The sequence below is a fragment of the Lathamus discolor genome, chromosome 2, assembly GCF_037157495.1.
Source record: "Lathamus discolor isolate bLatDis1 chromosome 2, bLatDis1.hap1, whole genome shotgun sequence".
Taxonomy (NCBI): domain Eukaryota; kingdom Metazoa; phylum Chordata; class Aves; order Psittaciformes; family Psittacidae; genus Lathamus; species Lathamus discolor.
This window is the reverse complement of record NC_088885.1, coordinates 28,896,228-28,918,997: the sequence shown is the minus strand read 5'-3', so window position 1 is coordinate 28,918,997 and position 22,770 is coordinate 28,896,228. Positions and strand designations below refer to the sequence as shown.

The window sequence follows — 22,770 nt, the reverse complement described above, 5'->3', positions numbered from 1 at the left end:
CCACCTTTATGTGTTTCTGGTTCTGTTTTATTGCGGTTAAGCCACAGCATTAGTGATGGGCTGCACATTTTTTTTTAACCATTTTTTATCGTCCATAGACCTACTTTATTTTCTCCTTGTGTATCTACCTCATTACTACTATCTTGTAGATTTCAATGTTTGTGTTTTTCCACATCAGACATACTACATTTTGGCAAAATAGCTTGTGAAAATTTTAATCTCTAGAAATATCGCAATAATAACAAAAAGCATACCTTGTTTCTTTGTTAATCTACATGTTACTTCTTTGTAAATCTATTCACCAACTATAGCACTTTGTTTTATATATATATTAGCTGTTTAGAAACAGAGTACCAACATCATAACAGCATAGAAATACACCTAGATAAAAATGTCCCAGGATATTTGTATTTCTAATAAGTCTTACCCAGATCCAAAGCTTCTATGGGGAATCATTTGCATCTTTGATTTGCAAAGACTGTGCAAAACTAAGTAAGCAGATTTATTAAGATCTGGCTTTCTTGATCTTGATTTCAGTTAAAATAAATTTAACTGGTGTTGATTTCTAAACATGTCCAAGCGTATTTATCATAAAGTGATCATTACTTCAACAAAGAACTAGTATCAAACACAATATTTGAGCATTAACAAGAGCAATGGTAACTTCATAAATTTCCTTTTTACACTGATACATTGTCCTAGTCTTAAATTATTCACCAAGTTAAACAAATTTAATGGGAAAAAATGGATAATCCAAAAAGTTATAATTTTGTTAGTAAAATTATAATGTTGAAGCAGAATTTTTGCATATAGAGTTTGAGGGTAAGTATTCAGGAGTTAAAAAGAACAGGGCCTACAAGAAACCTGGAGAGGGACTTTTTACAAGAGTGTATAATGATAGAACAAGAGGGAATTGATTGATTTAAGCTGGCAGAGGGCGGATTTAGATTAGACATTAAGAAAAAATTCTTCATTATGAGGATGTTGAGACACTGGCACAAGGTGCCTAGAGAAGCTGTGGATGCCCCATCCTTGGCAGTGTTCAAGGCCAGATTAGATGGGGCTTTGAGCAACGTGGTCTAGCGTAAGGTGTCTGTGCCCATGGCAGGGGATTTTGAACTAGATAATCTTTAAGGAACTTTCTAACCCAAACCATTCTATGATTCTATTATTTATGATTCTGTGGTCCGAGGAGGAAAACCATCAGGGTAACAGCGGTAGTCAGTGTACCAACAGTGCTCAGTAGAGTGAACAAAAAATCAGAACAAGTCCTCCCTCCTCTAAATATAGGCTTCAAAAGTTCTTGCTGGGCTGTGGAGCCCAATGTGCATTAGCTGGAAAATAAATAAATACTAAATGAAACATCCATGTTAAAGAACTTTAAATTTTCGTACCAGAATTTTAATTAACAAACTGAAATTAAGTCACATGAGCACACAACCTTTGTATAAAGGAAACAAGAAGCAGTAATCAAGGAAAGTAGTATGGTCCTTTGGTACTGTACTGTATGAGATCATTCTGAAGGTGCCTTGTATCAATCTAGAAGTGAATTAAAGGAAAGGTATTCCTTCCCTTCTTCCCAAATGCACTCAATGCTCATCTTCAGCTGAAAGACCTTATTCTATTGCACTTAAGAGCGCAAGATGGGTAGTTGCTCTGTGGGTGGATCTTAGGCACAGGCAAGACAACAGCAGGGCATTAGACTGTGAGAGGTGGCTTTTCCTATAGAGGAACCTGGGGAAACTTTGCTGTGGCCAGCAGAGGCTGGGAGGTACCATGGCAAGGGCAGAGAGGCTGCTCTTCTTGGTAGCACAAGTTGCCATTTTCTCTGCTTCCTCGCTGGTGCACATTCAGCTACCCTGGACTCTGTCCTAGCTCCAGTCTTTTCCTTTCCCGCTTAGTTCAAGTCCCAGCCTTGTGTCCTTTGGACAGGAAAATAATTAGTTTTGACCACATTGTTAAGAAACCCAGAGCTGGTCCTATCACTCCATAACTTTACTTCTGACAGAGGTTAACTTAACTCTAACCTTGCTTTATGGTACAAAGTTTGACAAATAGCATCTGGCTGCCATTGACAAGCAGTGAGATTGATGCCTGATTAAAATTTAAATGCTGTTTTAAAACTTACTTGCTTAGTTAGCTAAGTAAAATACTACCTGTTGTGGTTGTGATTGGCACTTATTGTTCTTCGACCTTCAGCAACCCCACAACAGAAGGATCCTCTGAGAGACCAGGCAAGGTGGACAGCTGCTCAATTTCCTCAGTTTCCAAAGCAGCAATACCAAAAGCCCATCGGTATCCTTTTAGGTCTTTGAAGTACCTTGTCCTGAGGTAGTCTATGCCGAGGATGCATATTGCCTCTGGACCAGTCACAATGGGGTGCTTTTGCCATTTCCTCCCAGTCAGGCTGATTTCAGCCCCCAGTACAATTAACTCTTGGGATCCTCCTGTCACTCCAGAAAAATAGATGGGTTCCCCCCCTTGACAGCTTGATGGCATCAGGGTACACTGTGCACCAGTATCTACTGGAGCCTTATACTTCTGTGGGACTGATGTGCCAGGCCACCTGATCCACACAGTCCAGTAAATCCGATTATCTCCTACATCCAGCTGGCTGGAGGCAGGGCCCCTCTAACAGTCATCACAATGTTGAACACTGAAGTCATGTTGAAAGGGATTATTCTTCATTATCACAGGAGCTGGAGTAAAATCAGCTCTTCCACTCCATCTGCGAACCTGCTCACCAGAGTCTGAAGCCGCAGCTCCCATGGGATGATCAGTCTTGGCCCTTGCTCCCCTCTTCAATTCACTCACCCATTCCTCCAAAGCTGAAGCAGGTTTTCCATCCCACTTCATCATGTCTTCTCAGTGATCCCACAGGTAAAATCATAGGGTGGCCTGTGGCGTACACCTCCTGTATCTTCTCTCTGGAACAATAGGACACCTTTTGTTAATAGCTGAGAAGTGGGTTGGTACACATGAGGAGCTGGATAAATCAGATAGACCGTCCCTCAATTGTTTGAGATTCTGGGACAGTTTTGCAACAGCTGAGATGATGGAAGGGGTGAGATTGTCTTCGAACTCTCGGAGTTTATGAATCATTTCATCCACTGTTAGTGGTACTACGTCATTCCAGGTTACTGTTGTCAATGAATGGGCACATGATGATGGTGCAGTCCGTGTTAGTTTTCCCCACATGGGTCGTGTACATTCGACTTCATCTGGTTAGTTTTCGCCACATGGGTCATGTACATTCGACTTCATCTGGGTCTATGGGTATATCCCCGTTATTTTGCTTGATGTGATAGATCATCTCTACAATGGCTGATTCCCTCAGAGACTGGATGCCTTTGTCTAAAGCAGTCCACTTGGCTGAACGACTCATAACATCGTCCTTGAATGGAAACCTTTCTTTCACAGCTTCCAGGAGCCGCCTCCAAAGTCTGGGGGACTTTTTCTCTTTTGCAATTGCTTTGTCAACTCCTCCTTCTCTAGCAAGTGATCCCAGCTGCTTGGCTTCCCTACCTTCTAGTTTCTGACCATCAGCCCCATTGTCCCAGCATCGGAGCAACCAGGTGATGATGTGCTCCCCTGGTTGATGGGTAAAATCTTTTCGCATATTCTGTAGCTCGGTTAAGGTCCGAGGTCGAGAAGTCACCTCTTCTTCTTCACCATGTGATGCTGACTCTTGATCAAATGCTAGACTGGGTGGTGAATACATTGTTTCTTCATCTTGCTTCACCCTTCTTGCCTCTTTTTTGCTTTTTCTCTTGCGTATGGGGGCCACCGATATTGGTACGAATTGGTCCTCTGGTTTAGCTGCAGTGATTATCGCTGTGGTTTGAGTAGTAATGGTACTTGTCTCTGGGGGTGGTGTAGCTGCTGTGCTTGGAGCTGGAGTAGCTACACTGGCTGTTGCTTTGCCCTCAGATCCAGGGACACTTTTTTCCTTTTGAAGGTGCTGGATAGTGTTGAACAAGGCCCTGTAAGCATAAGCGAAGCCCCAGCACGTTGTCATGATTTGTCTGTCTCTGGTATGGCCAGAATGACCACACAACTCATTTAAGTGTTTTACTGATTCTTCCAGATTTTGCACTTGTTCAGTGGTGAAATTCCAAAGTACTGGAGGAAGAGAATACAATACCACCCGCCGAAACAAGCCTGACCCCTGAAGAAAGCCTGTGCCCTTCCAGGTAACTCCCAGTTACCTCCCCGGGCATGATGTGCTGTGGTATGGAACACCTCTTTGGCTGGCTTAGGTCAGGTGTCCTGTCTCTGCTTCTTCTCGGCTTTCTCTCCTCCCTGGCAGAGCATGAGGCTCAGAAAGTCCTTGGCCAGACCAAACATTTGAGCAGTAACTGAAAACATCAGTACTATCAGCTCTGTTTCCAGGCTGAAAGTCAAAACACAGTGCTGCACCAGCTACTAAGAAGGAGAAAAATTGACTGCTACTGCTAAACCCAGGACACTACCTTTTTCAGACTCAGGTTTAAATAATTAAACCTACCAATTTATAGTGGTATAAGCAGTAACTTGTTTCAGAAATTGTAAAAACAAGTTGTAGTTAGCACTCACTGATCCATTTTTACGGTGCCATTGTACATCAATGAAAAATATTTCCTACAGCACACAAAAAGCATTCATAATCAGACTACTATTAGCTGTTACGTGTTTTCTGTGTATCGTACAAATATATGAAGCTAAATCCCTCATTAATGTTTCAAATTAAGCAGATTTTGCGTTTTTAGACTAAAATCTTCCTCAATTTCCTCAATTCTTCCAGGGGTATCATTCTGTAGTATTCTGAATATGTAAAACCACTTTATTTATTTTTCTATTAAGCTATAAATTGAGAGCTAAGGGATTATTTTTTTTTTTATGTTTTAGATAAAATCTTAGAAAGCTCTTGAAATATTGCCTTTTTAATTTCAGTAACATTTTTGAAAATTTGTCAAATTTTGAAAATTTACTGTGATTCTAATATGGTAATATGTAGTTGCAATAATATGTATATGACCACCACACTCTCTTCAGAAAGACAAATTGGAGTCCACAATAGAGCAAAAAGAATGATAAGTTTGAAAAATTTGACTGATCATAAAGATCTAAAGAAAGTGTTTAACACTCTTCTGTGAAAGATTATATAAATCATATGTAATACAATTATAATAAATAATACAAGTTACCTATAATTATATAAATATCTCAAAGGCAGATGTCAAGAGGATGGTGTCAGACTCTTTTCAGTGGTGTTCAGCAACAGAATGAGGAGCAACGGCCATAACTAAAACATGAGAAGTTTCACCTCAGTGTGAGGAAGAACTTCTTCACATTGAGGGTGGCAGAGTACTGGAACAGGCTGTCCGGGGGGGTTGTGGAGTCTCTCTCTCTGGAGACATTTGAAACCTGCCTGGTTCCTGAGTAACCTGCTCTAGGTGGCCTTGCTTAAATGATCTCCAGAGGTCACTTCCAACCCTAAGAGTTGTGTGATTCTGTATTATTTAAACAGAATGGAAATTAAATTAAATTTTGCAGCAAAGAAAGGTACTGGCAAAACTATTTAGGTCTTGGGGGAAAATAAACCTGGAAATGTAGAAAAGGTCTTTTCCAACCTAGCTGCTTCTATGATTCTCTCTTAGGAAATTTTTGCTCAACAACAAGCTGTTATAGGAAAGTTTTAAAAAGATTTAGAACAAACATAGGTTTAGATTACACCTCTTAACCTAATTTTAAAAATATGCAAATCTGTAAGACGGCATAATTCTGTCATAGTTGTGTAATAGTGTTGCCTTTTTAATAAGGATTTCTACCTGCTTAGCATATTCTAAATGAAAGTTTGTGTTCCTCTCGGAACAGATGATTTACTGCTTTTAATCATGTAAGTGAACACACATGAGGAAATGAAGCTGATTCTGTCCTTTCTTTGACTTCAGAATTTCTGAGTCCCAGTGTATACACAAAACCAATGAACAGCAAAATTTTAAGCAAGGGCATCATACAGATTCTGTAGCTACTATTACAAATTGTGGCACACAGGTTATGAAGAAATCAGTCTGAGACTCAGTTACCTATAGGTATACAGCATGCTTAACCATAATAATAATAATCTTAAAAAAAAAAAAAAGAATCTGGAAATTAATGAACAGCAACTATCAGATAAATCACTAAAATACTTCATTGCTAATAGCAGAATCATTATGAATACATTTTATTTACCTTCTGTATTAAATAAACTGTATCAGGGACTAGTGATTTCCAAGCTGTTATCAATGGTGGGTGCTCCAATTAGTGATCCACCAGGCTGCAACAGTCTCTGCCTTTGGCCCCCCCTTTCTTGTCTCATAGGAACACATTGCTATGGTCTACATGAAACGTATTATTCATACATGTATTAAAGCAGCATGGTAGGAGCTGTTGTCAGTATCTTAAATATATAACTAGATACATATTTTCTAGACTCTATGATGATTATACACACATGTGAAAATAATGTTGTAATGTGTGCAATCATCTTACGTATTTAAGTATATTAATTTAATATTAGCATAAGTGCGATGCTAAATAAACACCTGAAATCTTAATGAAAGTGTCTAGCAATTACATGCTCAATGTCTCTAGGCTTTCCTACATATCATTGCAGTTGATGTATGAAATTACCAAGAAGACTTATACTTTGCCATTTTAGCATAATCATAGAATCATAGAATCATAGAATAGTTAGGGTTGGAAAGGACCTCACGATCATCTAGTTCCAACCCCCCTGCCATGGACAGGGACACCTCACACTAAACCATCCTACCCAAGGCTCCATCCAACCTGGCCTTGAACACCGCCAGGGATGGAGCACTCACAACCTCCCTGGGCAACCCATTCCAGTGTCTCACCACAGAATCACAGAATCACAGAATCCCAAGGGTTGGAAGGGACCTAAAAAGATCATCTAGTCCAACCCCCCTGCAAGAGCAGGGTAACCTACAGTACATCACACAGGAACTTGTCCAGGCGGGCCTTGAATATCTCCAGTGTAGGAGACTCCACAACCCCCCTGGGCAACCTGTTCCAGTGCTCTGTCACTCTTACAGTAAAGAAGTTCTTCCTGATGTTAACGTGGAACTTCCTATGTTCCAGTTTACACCCATTGCCCCTTGTCCTATCACTGGATATCACTGAAAAAAGCCTAGCTCCATCATCCTGACACCTACCCTTCACATATTTGTAAACATTGATGAGGTCACCCCTCAGTCTCCTCTTTTGCAAGCTAAAGAGACCCAGCTCCCTCAGCCTCTCCTCATAAGGGAGATGTTCCACTCCCTTAATCATCTTTGTGGCTCTGCGCTGGACTCCTTCAAGCAATTCCCTGTCCTTCTTGAACAGAGGGGCCCAGAACTGGACGCAATATTCCAGATGCGGCCTCACCAAGGCTGAGTAGAGGGGGAGGAGAACCTCTCTTGACCTACTAACCACTCCCTTTCTAATGCACCCTAAGATGCCATTTGCCTTCTTGGCCACAAGAGCACATTGCTGGCTCATGGTCATCCTCCTATCCACCAGGACCCCCAGGTCCCTTTCCCCTTCACTACTTTCCAGCAGGTCAACCCCCAACCTGTACTGGTACATGGGGTTGTTCTTCCCCAGATGCAAGACTCTACACTTGCCCTTGTTAAATTTCATCAAGTTTCTCCCCACCCAACTCTCCAGCCTGTCCAGGTCTCGCTGAATGGCAGCACAGCCTTCTGGTGTGTCAGCCACTCCTCCCAGTTTTGTGTCATCAGCAAACTTGCTGAGGGTGCACTCAGTTCCCTCATCCAGGTCATTGATGAAAATATTAAACAGCACCGGTCCCAGCACCGACCCCTGAGGAACTCCACTAGTCACAGACCTCCAGCTAGATTCTGCGCCATTGACCACAACTCTCTGCCTTCTTCCTTTCAACCAGTTCTCGATCCACCTCACTACTTGATCATCAAGCCCACACTTCCTTAGCTTATCTATGAGGATGCTGTGGGAGACAGTATCAAATGCCTTACTGAAATCAAGAAAAACTACATCTACCGCTCTACCATCATCCCTCCACCTAGTCACTTCCTCATAGAAGGCTATACCTAGAAGGCTATACATAGAAGGCTATACATAGAAGGCTCCACCCTAACAGGAAAGAATTTCCTCCTTATATCCAATCTAAACTTCCCCTGTTCAAGTTTTAACCCATTACCCCTTGTCCTGTCACTACAATCCCTGACAAAGAGTCCCTCCCCAGCATCCCTATAGGCCCCCTTCAGGTACTGGAAGTCTGCTATGAGGTCTCCAAGCAACCTTCTCTTCTCCAGGCTGAACAGCCCCAACTTCCTCAGCCTGTCTTCATACGGGAGGTGCTCCAGTCCCCTGACCATCCTCGTGGCCCTCCTCTGGACTTGTTCCCGCACTTCCATGTCCTTTTTATGTTGAGGACACCAGAACTGCACACAATACTCCAGGTGAGGTCTCACAAGAGCAGAGTAGAGGGGCAGGATCACCTCCTTCAACCTGTTGGTCACGCTCCTTTTGATGCAGCCCAGGATATGGTTGGCTTTCTGGGCTGCGAGCACACACTGCCGGCTCATGTTCATTTTCTCATCGACCAGCACCCTCAAGTCCTTCTCTGCAGGGCCGCTCTGAATCTCTTCTTTGCCGAATCTGTAGCTGTGCCTGGGATTGCTCCGACCCAGGTGTAGGACCTTGCACTTGTCATGGTTGAACTTCATCAGGTTGGCATCGGCCCACCTCACAAGCGTGTCAAGGTCCCTCTGGATGGCATCCCTTCCCTCCAGCATATCAACCGGACTTTCATTATGGCATGGCCCAATTTCTATTCACTGTGATAAAGAGATTCATCTTAGCAACTCTACTGACAAACTTGATGTTTTATCCTACATGTAATTTGTGGGCAAAGGAAGTATAAAATGCATTGAGCTACAGTCTGGTTTTGAAACGGGAAAATACTGGAGATTCCTGATATGGTTCTGCACCCTTCCTGGTTGCTCTGGGGACTACTGCTGAAGGGTTTCCTGATCTTTTAGGCTGGTACCACAGAAAGTAAAGTCTTCTTGGAAAAATGCACTGTGTTAAGGAAATAGCAGTTACTTCAGATGTTATCTGTCTGGCTGAAAAATGGGCTGTAGTGCCTCCAAGGGTGTGCTGGATTGGAGAGGCTTTGTTGCAATTCATGGATGCACATACCGAGCTTGCTTCAAGCAGACCTCTGCAAGAGCAAGGGTTTAGGAAAGGTTATGGAATTACAATGCTCTTTGTATTTTGCGATCTTTTGCCAACATTATTTCATGAAGTTTCAGTGAAAAAAAAAAAATAATAATTTGTAGGGAAATTTGTTTTGAGATGGGAGTGTTGGTTGGAATATGATTTGCCTGAACTGTGTCTTTCTGAGGGCTGAGCTTCTGTCTTCTGCTAGAAAAATTGAGATAATATTAGTGATTTAATGTGTATTAATGTGGTATGTAATACGTTCTTTGTGACAGAAGAATGTAAATGTTTAGAGATGAAAGTAAAAGAACAAAAATGGGGTGAAGGGATGCAGCTGGATAAAGTAAACTGATTAGGAAAAGAGCACTAGTCAGTAAATAAGATATTTTTCACCTCTGAAAAAGAGAAAATGCACTTCTAAAGCACAGGATAAAAAAATGTTGACTTCAAAGTGAAAGGTTTTTAAGTATCTCAAAAATATGATGGGAATTTCAGGGTAGAAATCATTCTTGTGTATGCATGAGAAAATATCCTTTCTATTAGAAAATGGAGAAGGAAACCCCATAAAGATTTTGGTGACCCCATGACATGGTCAATATATCTTCTCTAAAACTTTCAAAAGACCTCTGCACTGATAGACAAAAATCCCAGCATCAAAGTGAAAGTACAAGTGGAGGGTTTGAACCAGAGTTCACGCAGAAATAAAATCAAGTTTTCTGTTGCACATATAAGAACCCACAAATGCAAGGTACAGAATGAGCTAAGGCACACATGATCAATTCAATATCACTTTAATTTTTTTTCTTCATAAAAAGAAAAACTAGGATGCTCTAAGATGGGGTGGGGGAGGGAGGGAAGGGTCTGATATTAAATAAATACTTAATTGCATTTTATTTTGAAGATTCAAAATTTAAGGTTAAAGGAGATTGAGACATTACCTTGTGCACAATTGTCCATATATTTCTTGTGCAATTTCTTTTTGCAATTTCTTGTGCGCAAGAAATTGTAAAACTTCAAAATGCTTTTGTAAGAGGAAAATAAAAGGATTCAAGTAGTATCACATGGAAGAACATAAAAGAAAAAAGGTAAAAATCTTTTTCAGAAATAAACTTATTTGGATATTTGATGATGAGGCCAATGAGGTTACATCAACCCTGATATAAAAAAAAGAATTTTGACGAGTCAACACTCAAATAGCACAAATTCTAAATTCCAGTATAACAATGGCAAATTTTAACTAGATAAGAACCCACCTCAGGAAGGATTGTGTATTTTTATCTCTACCTTCACCCTGAGAATTGTTAAAATCTTAGGAATATGAATATAAACATTGTACATTCATTTCCTTGAGAATAATGGCCACTGAAAAAATATTCCAGTTCAGTGATAATATTTATAAGTAATAAATAGCTCAATTACTTTAAAAGCCCCTTGTTATTTATTCAACTAAAAAAAATCTTTACTTGCCTATAGAAATAATGGTGGTGGAGGAATGTCTGAGGAATCTCTGAAACTCAATTACAAATCTATAACTTAAATAAAGACTAAAATTAATAAAAACCTTCAATTTGATGAATTCTGATTGCAAAGCATATACACAAATATTGCAACACCTTGATTTGATATGATATAGTATATGGGCTTTAAAATAAATATAGGGTATTAAGTATGATGATAAAACCACCATATCAAAATATTACCAGCCTCTGAGGAAAAGTAAGATGAATTTGAACAACTTCTGTAAGATTATATTTTAGTGATGGCTAAAGTTCTGAGGGGTGTTTGTTTCATAAAATTAAAAATTCATTGTTGTATAGCACTGCATTCACTCTTCTCCAAATTTTGATGAGAGAAAATTAAAGGTGTCTCAATCTAAATACTGTGTCTTAGCCACAGTAACGTGCAGCCCTTTTGTCCTGAACCCAGGCTGCAGCTGAAGGAAAAACTGGTGTAATAAATGAATCGGTTTTTCTGCTCTAAGTTCTGCAAATACGTTTTTAAGCTACTGCCAGTCAGCAATTAATTGTTTGCTTTGAATGTGCCTGTAACTTTTTAAAATTACACATTTATGTGTATGTTTAACACACATATTCCAGATAACAAAGATTATTTCACTGATTATGGCTTACAGAGGAGCTTAGATGTACACAGCATTAAATAGGCATTGTAAAGTAAAAAGTGTTGCTCTTTTTTTAGCTTTAAACATGCTATTATACAGGAAAATAAAGACTTGAGTACTCTGATATATGGTATTTAAGTGTCTACTGATTTCACTGTGGTAAAACAAGTAGTTCTAGTTGTGAATTTTGGTACAGTTGTATAATCCTCTGAATCAAAGGAACTACTCCTTCGAAAAATGTGAAGTATTCCCAAGAAGTATTCACTGGAAGTGAAAAACTCTGAGTCAATCTTGCAATAGAGCAAATCTTTATGTGAAGGGATTTTTTTTTGTTGTTGTTGCTCTTGAAACTGAGTAAGTGCTCAAAATAATTTGGCTGTTTATAACAGCTACATGACCTTATAAGGATGAGTGTAGAGTCTTGCATCTGGGGAAGAACAACCCCATGTACCAGTACAGGTTGGGGGGTGACCTGCTGGAAAGTAGTGAACGGGAAAGGGACCTGGGGGTCCTGGTGGATAGGAGGATGACCATGAGCCAGCAATGTGCTCTTGTGGCCAAGAAGGCAAATGGCATCTTAGGGTGCATTAGAAAGGGAGTGGTTAGTAGGTCAAGAGAGGTTCTCCTCCCCCTCTACTCAGCCTTGGTGAGGCCGCATCTGGAATATTGCGTCCAGTTCTGGGCCCCTCTGTTCAAGAAGGACAGGGAATTGCTTGAAGGAGTCCAGCGCAGAGCCACAAAGATGATTAAGGGAGTGGAACATCTCCCTTATGAGGAGAGGCTGAGGGAGCTGGGTCTCTTTAGCTTGCAAAAGAGGAGACTGAGGGGTGACCTCATCAATGTTTACAAATATGTAAAGGGTAGGTGTCAGGATGATGGAGCTAGGCTTTTTTCAGTGATATCCAGTGATAGGACAAGGGGCAATGGGTGTAAACTGGAGCATAGGAAGTTCCACGTTAACATCAGGAAGAACTTCTTTACTGTAAGAGTGACAGAGCACTGGAACAGGTTGCCCAGGGGGGTTGTGGAGTCTCCTACACTGGAGATATTCAAGGCCCGCCTGGACAAGTTCCTGTGTGATGTACTGTAGGTTACCCTGCTCTTGCAGGGGGGTTGGACTAGATGATCTTTTTAGGTCCCTTCCAACCCTTGGGATTCTGTGATTCTGTGATTCTGTGAGTGCAGTAGGGTAGGGGGCCACTATTCCCCAAACATAGCTACTTTGCAGATAAGTTTATTGTGCTTCTCCACAGAAGAGCCTCTGTATTCAGAGAGCCATTTCAGAAGGAGGACCCATATCTGCCACCATCTGGTACCTGGAAAGCAGGCAGGAGGATAAACTTGCTTGTTCCCAGATCTTTAACAGCAAGTGGAGAGATGGACACAGTGAACATAGGTTGATTTGTTGCACTCTGCAGTGTCAATGCTGCTGACAGAGGGGAACATTCACTCCCAAATACCCACTGTGAGGAGGAAGAGAAGGATGAAAGTCTTCCTTCAGATATAAATTTGAAAAAGTTGTAACTCTTACTGGTTTTATAAAGAGGAAGAAAGGTTCAAAGCAAGCATAGCATTATGTTTTCAACTATTTTCTTCAGCTGGTTCTTGTCTCTGGGTCTCAGAATGCATAGAAACAGTACTTCCCTATAACATCTTGGTTTATGCTTAACAGCTGTAATCTTGCTGCTAGTGCTGAATATTTTATACTCAATGCTAAATTCAGAATGTAAGAAATTTTGAGAGTTAAAATATGAGGGGCAAAAGAGATCAGAAAGCTGAGAGACAACAAATAAAGGGACAAAGCAATGGAGAACATCTCAAAAGCCACAAACAGAACATCATGGCACATTGGCTTTAATGTTGGCTGGTGCTCTGTTTCAGGCTATGTTCTCCAGCAAGAAATGTATATTGTTGTTCTATAACAACACCTTGCAAATTAAAAACTTGAATCCTACGTTCTGAATAGCACAAAAAAACAAGTTATACAGTGAACTCTGTTTAAAGTTATGCAAGTATAAACCCACTTCAATCAAAGTAAGAAAATAAGGCCCTCATATTAAGTTAATAAAAATAAAACTTAATTTATGATTATTCTCATCACTGGAGTTGCTTTTCAGGGTAGGCAGGGCTGAGAGATATTATATTCTGTATGAAACCTTGCCGGAAAAGAAATGCTGAAAAGAAGAAAAACACTATCAATAGAATACTAATGTTTTTTTTTGTGTAAATTAACTTTATGCTTCTTCACAATTTCTGGAGCTGTGTAGCAGTTTGCTTTTCAGTGTCCAGTAGCATTCACACCTTCAACTAAATATTTCTCTCCTCTTTTTCAAACTGAAGGTAGACTTTTTTTTCATTATCATTTTTTTTTAAATAGATTAAGTTTGTGGTTGATAGTATCAAAAATATCTTCACAGATGCTTTTAAGGGTTCCAAACCAAATTCTGCTTTTTTGTCCCAGTGTTATTCAGAAGAGAAATTTCAGAGGCATTAGTATCTCCTAGTTTTGTCGGTTGGTTTATCTGGCTGATTATAAACTAAACCAATGATTGGCAAACAAAAGAAACAAAATGTTCTCAGTCCTGAAGAACCTTTATTATGGTACTTAACTGCTTCACCTTTCAAAAGCTGAAATTTGGAGAATTATAAATTCTTGACACATCTATTTATTTACCCTCATTTTTGAGAAAGAAATTTTTTTAGTATTATGCAAGCTCTTCTCCCCTGTGCTTTCTACAGTATTATGTAAACTATTCTCCCTCAGCACTTTCAAAACAGTGTATATGAAGGAATGCAATACTGGGAGGAGGAAGGAAAGGAGGAAAATAAATTTTGTGCCAACACAACTCTACCTTTGGCTCCAATTGTTTGGAAACTTCTGTTCTTCCATGTTATGACATACAGTTGTACAGAAATGCTGATTATTTGTTAAACATTAAGAAAGGATACAAGCTCTACAAGATTAAAAATAAATGCCAATTTTACCCTAGGTGTCTGACAAACAGAGTAGGCTCGACTTGGATTTTGAATATAATGACGGATATACCATTCTTTCTGCATGGCTCTCTTGATCAAGCTTCTTTCTGTCAAAATTATAGAGGCTTTTAACAGAAGTTTGACTGAGAGAGTTGTATAAAATATGGATGAACTGTTTCAAATGAAGAGAAGTAAAAGGAATTATCATTTCCATTTCTGAGTTAAAATTCTTGAGCTAACAAAGAATTGTCAGGTTATGTCATTACGTGGTATAGATCTAATATGTAAATTTGATTTCAAAAGAGAACAGTGGAGAAGACTCCAGTGAGTTGTCTTTCATGCTGAAATTTTGGATTAACTGGTTTTCTGATCTTTATTTTGACAGTTAGTCTTACCCAGCATTACAGCAGTGCTTGCAAAAAAACTTACCATGGGTTTTATAATTGCTGGAATGTATGTATAAGCATTTGCTGTTACTGAGCATATTTTTAGATTAAACTAAAAGGATATATTCATATTCTAATTTGGTTACATTTTAATTAATGATAATGGGTTATAGAAAGGGGTTTTAGCACGTTTATTCCCTGTGACATCCCTTACAATTACAAGAACAGACATAAGTGCCTTTAAAATAATTACATAGTATCTGAGTCATCAAATTAATCTTGACATATAGGTATTTGCCACTAGAGTAAAGAAATTTTTTTATTACATGTAGTCAGCTGGAATTCAAAAGAAATAAGCTGAAATCTTTTTTTTTCTCACATTATGTTAATAATTACTTAAGGTTCCAAGGCACAGACAGACCTAAGTACTACTTAAAGTTCTATGATAATGTATGTCTTTTATTCAAACCTGAGCTGCTTGCAAATACAATAAAAATATTATTTCAGTCCTTGCTTTAAAACAAAGCTATGTGAAGTGCTTTGGAATATTTTTTTCTGAAAAATATACTTACTCTTCTCTTTCTTCCTGCATCAGATTTATGAACTAAGAATTAGACTTAGGGTCTGATTAGACAGGGTTAGGGCTAACTCTTAAGTTCGTGACTTCTTTAAGCATTTGCAGTATATAACATTATTATCACTTAAGATCATACCTCCAGATGAATAGCTGCAGAAAGATCTTTTCTGACCATTTAAGACCATGTCATACTCTCTGGTTTATGGTTTGGTTTTTTTTTGCTTTGTTTTGGTGGGGTGTTTTGGGTTTGTTCTTTTTTTTTGGGGGGGGGGAGGGTGGGTTTTTTTTTTTCTTTCTTTATTTATTTCTAAGGCTGTAGCCATGTTCCCATGATTAAATTAACATGTTAAAAAATCATTTGAGTTAAAAGTTAGGTATACAAAGGGATATGCAACTATACCCCTTGTATATCCAGTTTAAATATATCCCTTGTACTCAACCAAGACAAAAATGCAACCCAGGAGGACAGCTCCTACCATCCTGAGAAAGGTCAGGTGACTCGCCCTCTGCTATTGCCTGTATCTTGCCTATAACTGTGAAAGAAGTTTAACAGATTTAAAAAATGCTTCTCAACAATATAAACTTACACATGGTGGTGTAATTTATTTCTAAATTCCAGTGTGAAGAAATCTAAATGACAGAACAAGTAGGTTAAACAAGCAGTTTGGACTGTGAGGAAAATTATGAGTGAATGGGCTCCAGGTTAAGTAGACAAGCGCTGAAAGCATTTTCTGTTAGTCAGATTGGTATCGTACTTTTTTATATAAACTGGCTGTTTAAATAATGCTTAAAAATGTGACAACCCTGTTGTTGCAAGGTTCTGTCTTGCCAAAATCAAAGCCTTTTTAGCTGGTTTGTCATAATAGCTTGAGGGGTTATGAAATTGCCAAGGGCTACTTTGTGCAAAACTTATTTACACAGATGAGAACTTTCTCATGTGAGCTGCTCAATTGATGTCAGTGGAATTCCTCATATAAACATGTTTCACTAAGGGAAAAACTGTATAGTCCAGTCAGACTTTGAGTTCAAATATTGATTGATCCAGTGAAATGGACTGAATGCATAAATTGTTTCCAACTTGATGATGTGAGACTAAAGCACTCTAGACTATGATTTAGCTTCTTGTAATTAACTGATATTTTCTTGCTGTGTAGTATTTTTTTAATATTTTTTCTGCAGAGTGTGAACTCATATAAGTACTCTACACAAGGAGCTTCCAAGGAAGTTTTGAAATCAGACCACATCAGGACTGTATTGGTATCTTAGTTGTTCCCTTTCTTAATACTTGAAGATCACAAGTTTCTTTAAAAATACTTTTCATTTGTAATATTGCTGATTTTCTTAAGAAACTAGGGGTAGAAACCCTGTCAAGTTTCCCATGACCTAACACCCACAGCACATGCTATATCTCACATACACTAGCATTCCTGACAAGTAGGCCAGTGTTGGAAATCATAATGCCATCTTGCTATCACATGGGAAGATCTCTGTTCAGGAAACCAATGAATGTGATCTTTATTTGGAGCTGACACCACTGAATTAAAAGAAATTAAGACTAAATTGCTAAAATAGGAAGTAATATATATACACATTTAATTCTGAACTGAGAACAGATGCAGGTTTTCCTTGTCACATCACAGTTATAGCTCAGTGAGCCCAGTGGAAAGAAATTTATACCATGAGTTGATAATTTCATACAGAAAACCCCTTTCCACCCTAAGTTTAGGGATGGTTGGCAGTATCCTCACAGAGTGGTTTACTCCAATATATGTGGTTAGGCTTGGACAGTCATTTAGGGATACCTACATTCACTATAAAAGGGGGAATAGCTGTTAGACCACTGAAGTTTCAATAACATGGTGGAATGTAGGGGTGACTAAATTTCAAAACCAGTTCTCAGTGTTTGAAATAGTGGTGAGATATTTGCAATAGCCGACATGGCAATTTGAGCTCAGTTTGGGGGGGAAGGAGATTTCAGATCTTCCCACATTTTTATTTTCAGACAGATATAATGCTAATTGAAAGAACCGTGATGAAGATTAATATGAAGATTAAGAATATAACAGCGATGAAGTATTACATTTTAGGTTTTCACTTACAAGAGGTTGCTGTTCTGAAGTAAAGAATACCTCATTCCACACTTTGCTAGAGCAATTAGAAAAAGATCCTGTAACTTAGTTTAAGCTTTGTGAAGCCTTGGAAAGAATCCAGGATGAAAATCACTAACTTCTGTCTCAGCCTTTGCTGAGACTCATCAATGCTAGGCCCAAGTATGCAAAGGTTTTGCAGAGTTTCATCTCTGCAAATCAGTTACAAGATAGCATTGCAAAAGTTCTTCCCTTCTAGAGTTCTTTGTTCCACTGCACTGCCTGGCCCCATTTTCACTCATGTGCAATTGAGATTGACTGTGTTCCTGGACCTGTTATTATTTATCTTGCATTTCATGTTAACTCTATGATTTTGGGGGGTTTTGGGGTGGTTTTTTTCTGGTTTTTGATTTTTTTCTAGATAAGATCCAAATCAGGGCATGAATTTAATGTTATAACTGATTGACTTTGGAATCACAGTATTCAACTGTTTTCCCTCCCAGTTATTTAAACAGCTACTGGAAGAATATGTTGTCAATATACAGAAAGAAAGATAAAATGTGCATAAGACCTCTTCAGGGTTTTTTGGTTTGGTTTTTTTTTTGTGGTTTTTTTTTTTTTTTTTTTTGTGTGGTTTTTTTTTTTTTTAGGAATATCTGAGTATGGTAGTTTTATTTACTCTGACAATGCAATGTTGTTGCAAAACTAATGGTGACTCAGTGTTTTGCTGAGTCTCTGTGATTAACAAAATACAATAACAGTGCAAAATTACAGTAATTTGGGGCTTGGATCTATAACATGACTCCACTTTCCTGTTTGCTTTTCTTTGGGGCTGAAAAGGTTAGATGTCTATAAATAGCATGTGATCCAATAATCTGTAGAATTGTCTGTCCTTTGCTTTTGAGAGTCTGTGACATTTTCTTTGATGATACTGGGTTCAATACCTTCAGAGAAGTACAATTGTACTGGAAGGAAATGGTACAAGACTGATTTCAGCTCCATTCTCCTTTTTTCATTTCCAAGAGCCAGTTTCCAGATGGTATATTGTTTGCTGAGCAGTGGGGGGAAATGTTAAGTCTAATGGCATGGTCATACCTCCCTTGCACATGTAATTTATTAGAATACTGCCGTAAAGCTGAAGAACTTTCCCTTGCTTCTCAATGGGGTTCATACATTTACCTAATTACCTCAAGAAGTTATTTTTTTGTCCTAAATATTGCCTTAACCTGGCAAATTCCACTAAAATCAATACAAAGTTTTAAGTGGTGATCATTATGTAGTGCTAATTTTCTTAGTGGCCATCACTTTAAGTACAGTAACTGTAATTTTCTACACAGTGTCTACAGAGGATTGGTTAGTTATAGTGGATTGCTTGTTTTTTTCAGACTGAAGGATGGTATTTTGTACCTCAAAATTAAAGGATAGTTTATATATAAAGACATTTCCAAAGTTTGCCCTTAATTTGATAGCGTTCTGCGTGCAACATGAAGTACATGTTTCATTGTGAAACCTATCTGTACTGCGAGCCATAGGCAGTAAAGATGCCAATAAACGTCTGATGCGCTAAAATGTGTTCCCAGTTGCTATGTGTACTAGCATATCAAATACCAGTCCACTTTGACTGATACAGACAGTTTGGCAGACAGCAAGATGCTGACACTTGTCTGTCTGCAAGCAAACTTTGAAATCCATGTTTAGGCAGAAAAGTCCTAGTAAAATAATTTTCAGTGGTTTTGAGCTTTGGCAGCTTCTTTTGGCTTGTGGATAATTTTTAGTTATTCACTGTTTCTGGAATCCTTAATAATGGCAAATGGCAGTGAGTGGGTTGCATCATTTGTAACTTTTTAAAAGAAAAAAATAAAAGAGGAAATATGAGAATTTAATCGTGACTTGGAATCACTGCAGTCTTATTTGTCTATTCTAAAAATTTGTCTATTCTAAAAATAACTCTTTGCCATGAATAAATGATACTTTTTACCACATCAACATCTGGGCAGAAAGTCAAGAGGTGCGTTTATTTCAGTTCATCTACAAAGAGAAGAATAACTTGCATTGTAAGTACTGTGACGATTAAGGAAAGTTTAAAGCATTGATAGGTAAAGGTCGGCTATTAGAGCATGCTAATCCCCCATGTTAGAATCTTAGGATGTTCCAGGCACTTCTGTATCTCAGGCAAAAGGTGCTATAAAAAGTTTAAAAGACTGAAATGCATTGAGGGCAAAACATTGTGGAAGAAGAACAAGGCTAAAGTTAGGCTATTTAAAAAAGTGGTTTTTAGATAGAGCCCCAAGAAAATGTCAGCATTTTACCCCTCTTGATTTCACCTTCACCATCTTTTATGTAGGAAGATCTCTATAATCAATGTACATAAAGGATACATACTTTAAATAAAATATCCCAAAAGAATATAAATTACAGATGGTAAATGGTAAATCTTGAAAAAAATCATTAACATAAATTTTTGGCTTCTGAAAGCAAACTCTTCCATTTTGTTGCATTACTTCTGTGATATGTGCTGGCTTATGATGACTTCGCTGTATTTAACTATTTCCAAAACAACTTGGCATAATTCTTATTTGAAATTATGTTTCCCTAATTAAGAAATTACAACAATTTATTTACAATAGTGTTTTGGCAAGATTTCTCTCACTGTATTTTCTACTAGATTAGAAGCTCTTGTTTTTAAATTATTTTCTCTTCCTTTTTTGGGAAGCATCAGAAAAGCGTAAGGTTTTTTATTTGCTATTACCAGTGAAATTAACAGAAACATTTCTGAACTTCAGTAACTCCTTTGACTTCCTTTCTAATTAGTATGATTACCATTAAAACTGAATTCAGATGTTTCTATACTGAGTCGTGTTTTACTCCTAGACTTGCTTTGTCAAAATCAAATTTGCCTGGAAGGTAACTAGTACTATTTATCTAGTACTATATATGTTTTGCTGCTTTCTGTTTTTAAGAACATCATATTTGCTCAATACCTATTTAAAGCATTCTGACTTAGGTCTGTGACTTCACAGGTAGCAAGAAGTAAGGAAACAACTTCATATCCATGCAAGCATGGATGATGTAATTAATTTGGAATGATGACTATAATGGCTCCAAAATCAGACAGATTAAAAAAGCACCTTCATCCAGTGTCAACAATTATAATCACTTATCAGAACATGTCTTCCATTACTCACTACACATGCTAATACACATAAAACTGTAGAGATGAAATGAAAGTCATATGAATGATAGCTCAAAAATAGTTGGAGTTCATGCACCATTTTCAGGAGACTGCTCTTGATAGCATTTAGATCAGCAGTAGTGGTCTAAGGTAGGGCAATATCCAGTTTTAAAGTCCAGAAAATAATTATGGAGAGCATTAATCATGAGGTTTAACTGAAATGGAAATTAAATTCTATTAAAAAAAATTATAAACTCAGTCCTATCTGAATGTTTGATTCTGCAAAGATACACGAGGCATGTGCTATTATGAATGAAAGGAGCAAGCTTATTTCAGGATCACAGAGCATTATTAAACCTTTAATTTTTGTTATTTTTAGTTAAAAACAATCATAGATATATATATAATAGCATATTACCCATACTCATGGAATGAACTATATGCTTCCTTACATTCCACAGCATAGGCTGTACATCACAAATTGCTGATTGACTAGTGTGTATTTATTTTCTCTAATTTCAGTGTCCAAGCAGGGTGAAATGGCAGTAAATAGTTTAGATAGTGAGGGGTAAAGGATATTTTAATAATCCTAATGGTAGGGATGCAAGGAGCCTTTGTTTGTTTAATATCAATAGCTCTTTAGATGATGTCTAAAAAGAAACAGTCTTTTAGGCACTTTCTGAAAAATTTATTAATTTTGGGTTTTTTGCCAGTGAAGGTAATTTCTGGCCAATCAGATCCCAAAAGCTGAATGCATGACTGTCCTGTCTTCCATGAATATATTCTAAGCACTTGTGAAATGAGGCACAGTGATGGCTGCGAAGAATGCTGGTGAATATTATATGGAATAATTACTTCTTGTTTCCTACATGAATTCTGCTTATGTGTGCATGCCATTTTTCATTCATGACTCTTTAAAAGTCATTACCCTCTCTGATTCTTCAATGTAGCTGGTGGTTCCCCATCTTGTATTTTCCTCACTGGAGAATATCTGCTGGAGCTATATTATACAAAGGATAATAGTAAAGGAAGACTATTGTTGCTGTGAATCCATAAATATTAACAATGTATGGCAGTAGCGTGAATTATAATACAGGTAACATTAAAAATACATATTTTGGATGCAGATGACTATTTGAGAGAGCACAATAAAAATCCTTTCTAACAGAACTGGAAGGTAGCTTGTATTGTTCAAACATGTTTTTTGCTTATAGCTTTTTCAGTGCAGAATTCCCCACTGGCTCATGCTTAATCAAAAACTGTCATCTTTGCAGCCAGTTATTTTCCAATTATTCAACATCTACAATTTAGTTTGTACCAGACTTTATCTACCTGAAGAACCTAGCAATTCTGTAACTTGACTCATCTGGGACAAAAAACTGTTTCAGCCAAGAGGGCTGTAGTTTCAAACTCTGCATGTTGTGAGCAAATGCTAGTTTTCATTAAGCTGTCCAAAAGTCAATAAATATATCTCCTCTCCCCCTCCCCCAGTTAAATGTTTCTGATGGAGATAAAATACATGCAGAACTCTACCTAAACAGGCTGCTTTGACCATGGGAAGTGTTGAGATAATTGCACTAGTATCAAATAAGTTTGCTTCATGTTTTCTATATAAAATGGTCCTGTATATATAGTACAATGTTTTTGAGTCTTAGTGTCTCTATGATTCATTATAATCTGTAAATCTGATGCATACTCAGTTGTTCCTCCTCTTGTATTTTCCCAGCTGGGGATTATTCCTACGTGTGATACTTTGGCTTTTTTCTATATTGAATTGCATCTTTTTCTTTTTTTTCTTTTTTTATCACTTTTTCAATTTGTCAAGGTTACTTTCTATTCAGAAATTCAAATCCTGTTCACCAAAGTGCTTGCAGACACTTTCAGCTTGATATTGCCTGAAACTTTAATAAGTTTCCATCATCCAAGTCATTAATGAAAATATTGAATATTGGATCCAGGACAGGCCCCACTCAGTACTACTTCCAGCTAGACATCTGGAAGTATAGCTTCACATTTATTGTGTGTGCAGCTAAAATAGTATCATCTAGATTATTTAATTCTCAGTTTGTTTATGAGACTGGACATATGACTGGTGAATGCTTTGAAATAATAAATGTGTCATATCTACTACTTCCACTCATCAGTAAGTCCTATTACTAGACGCAGGGAGAAAGTAGATGGGATCAATGTTTTCACTTGACAAGTGGATGTTTGCT

The 22,770-nt window shown here is 38.0% G+C and overlaps 1 protein-coding gene across 7 annotated transcripts in view; it reads left to right on the top strand.

Moving 5' to 3' along the window:
• Positions 1-22,770, top strand: part of DGKB (diacylglycerol kinase beta) — a 500,304-nt gene that overhangs the window by 84,625 nt on the left and 392,909 nt on the right. For 6 of the 7 annotated variants that reach the window (XM_065666235.1, XM_065666233.1, XM_065666236.1 and 3 more), the window contains one exon: positions 4,088-4,193. The exons of the other annotated variant lie outside the window; for it this stretch is intronic. The gene's annotated coding sequence lies outside the window, so the exon portion shown is untranslated. The remainder of the gene's footprint in view (positions 1-4,087; positions 4,194-22,770) is intronic. 7 annotated transcript variants of the gene reach the window in all.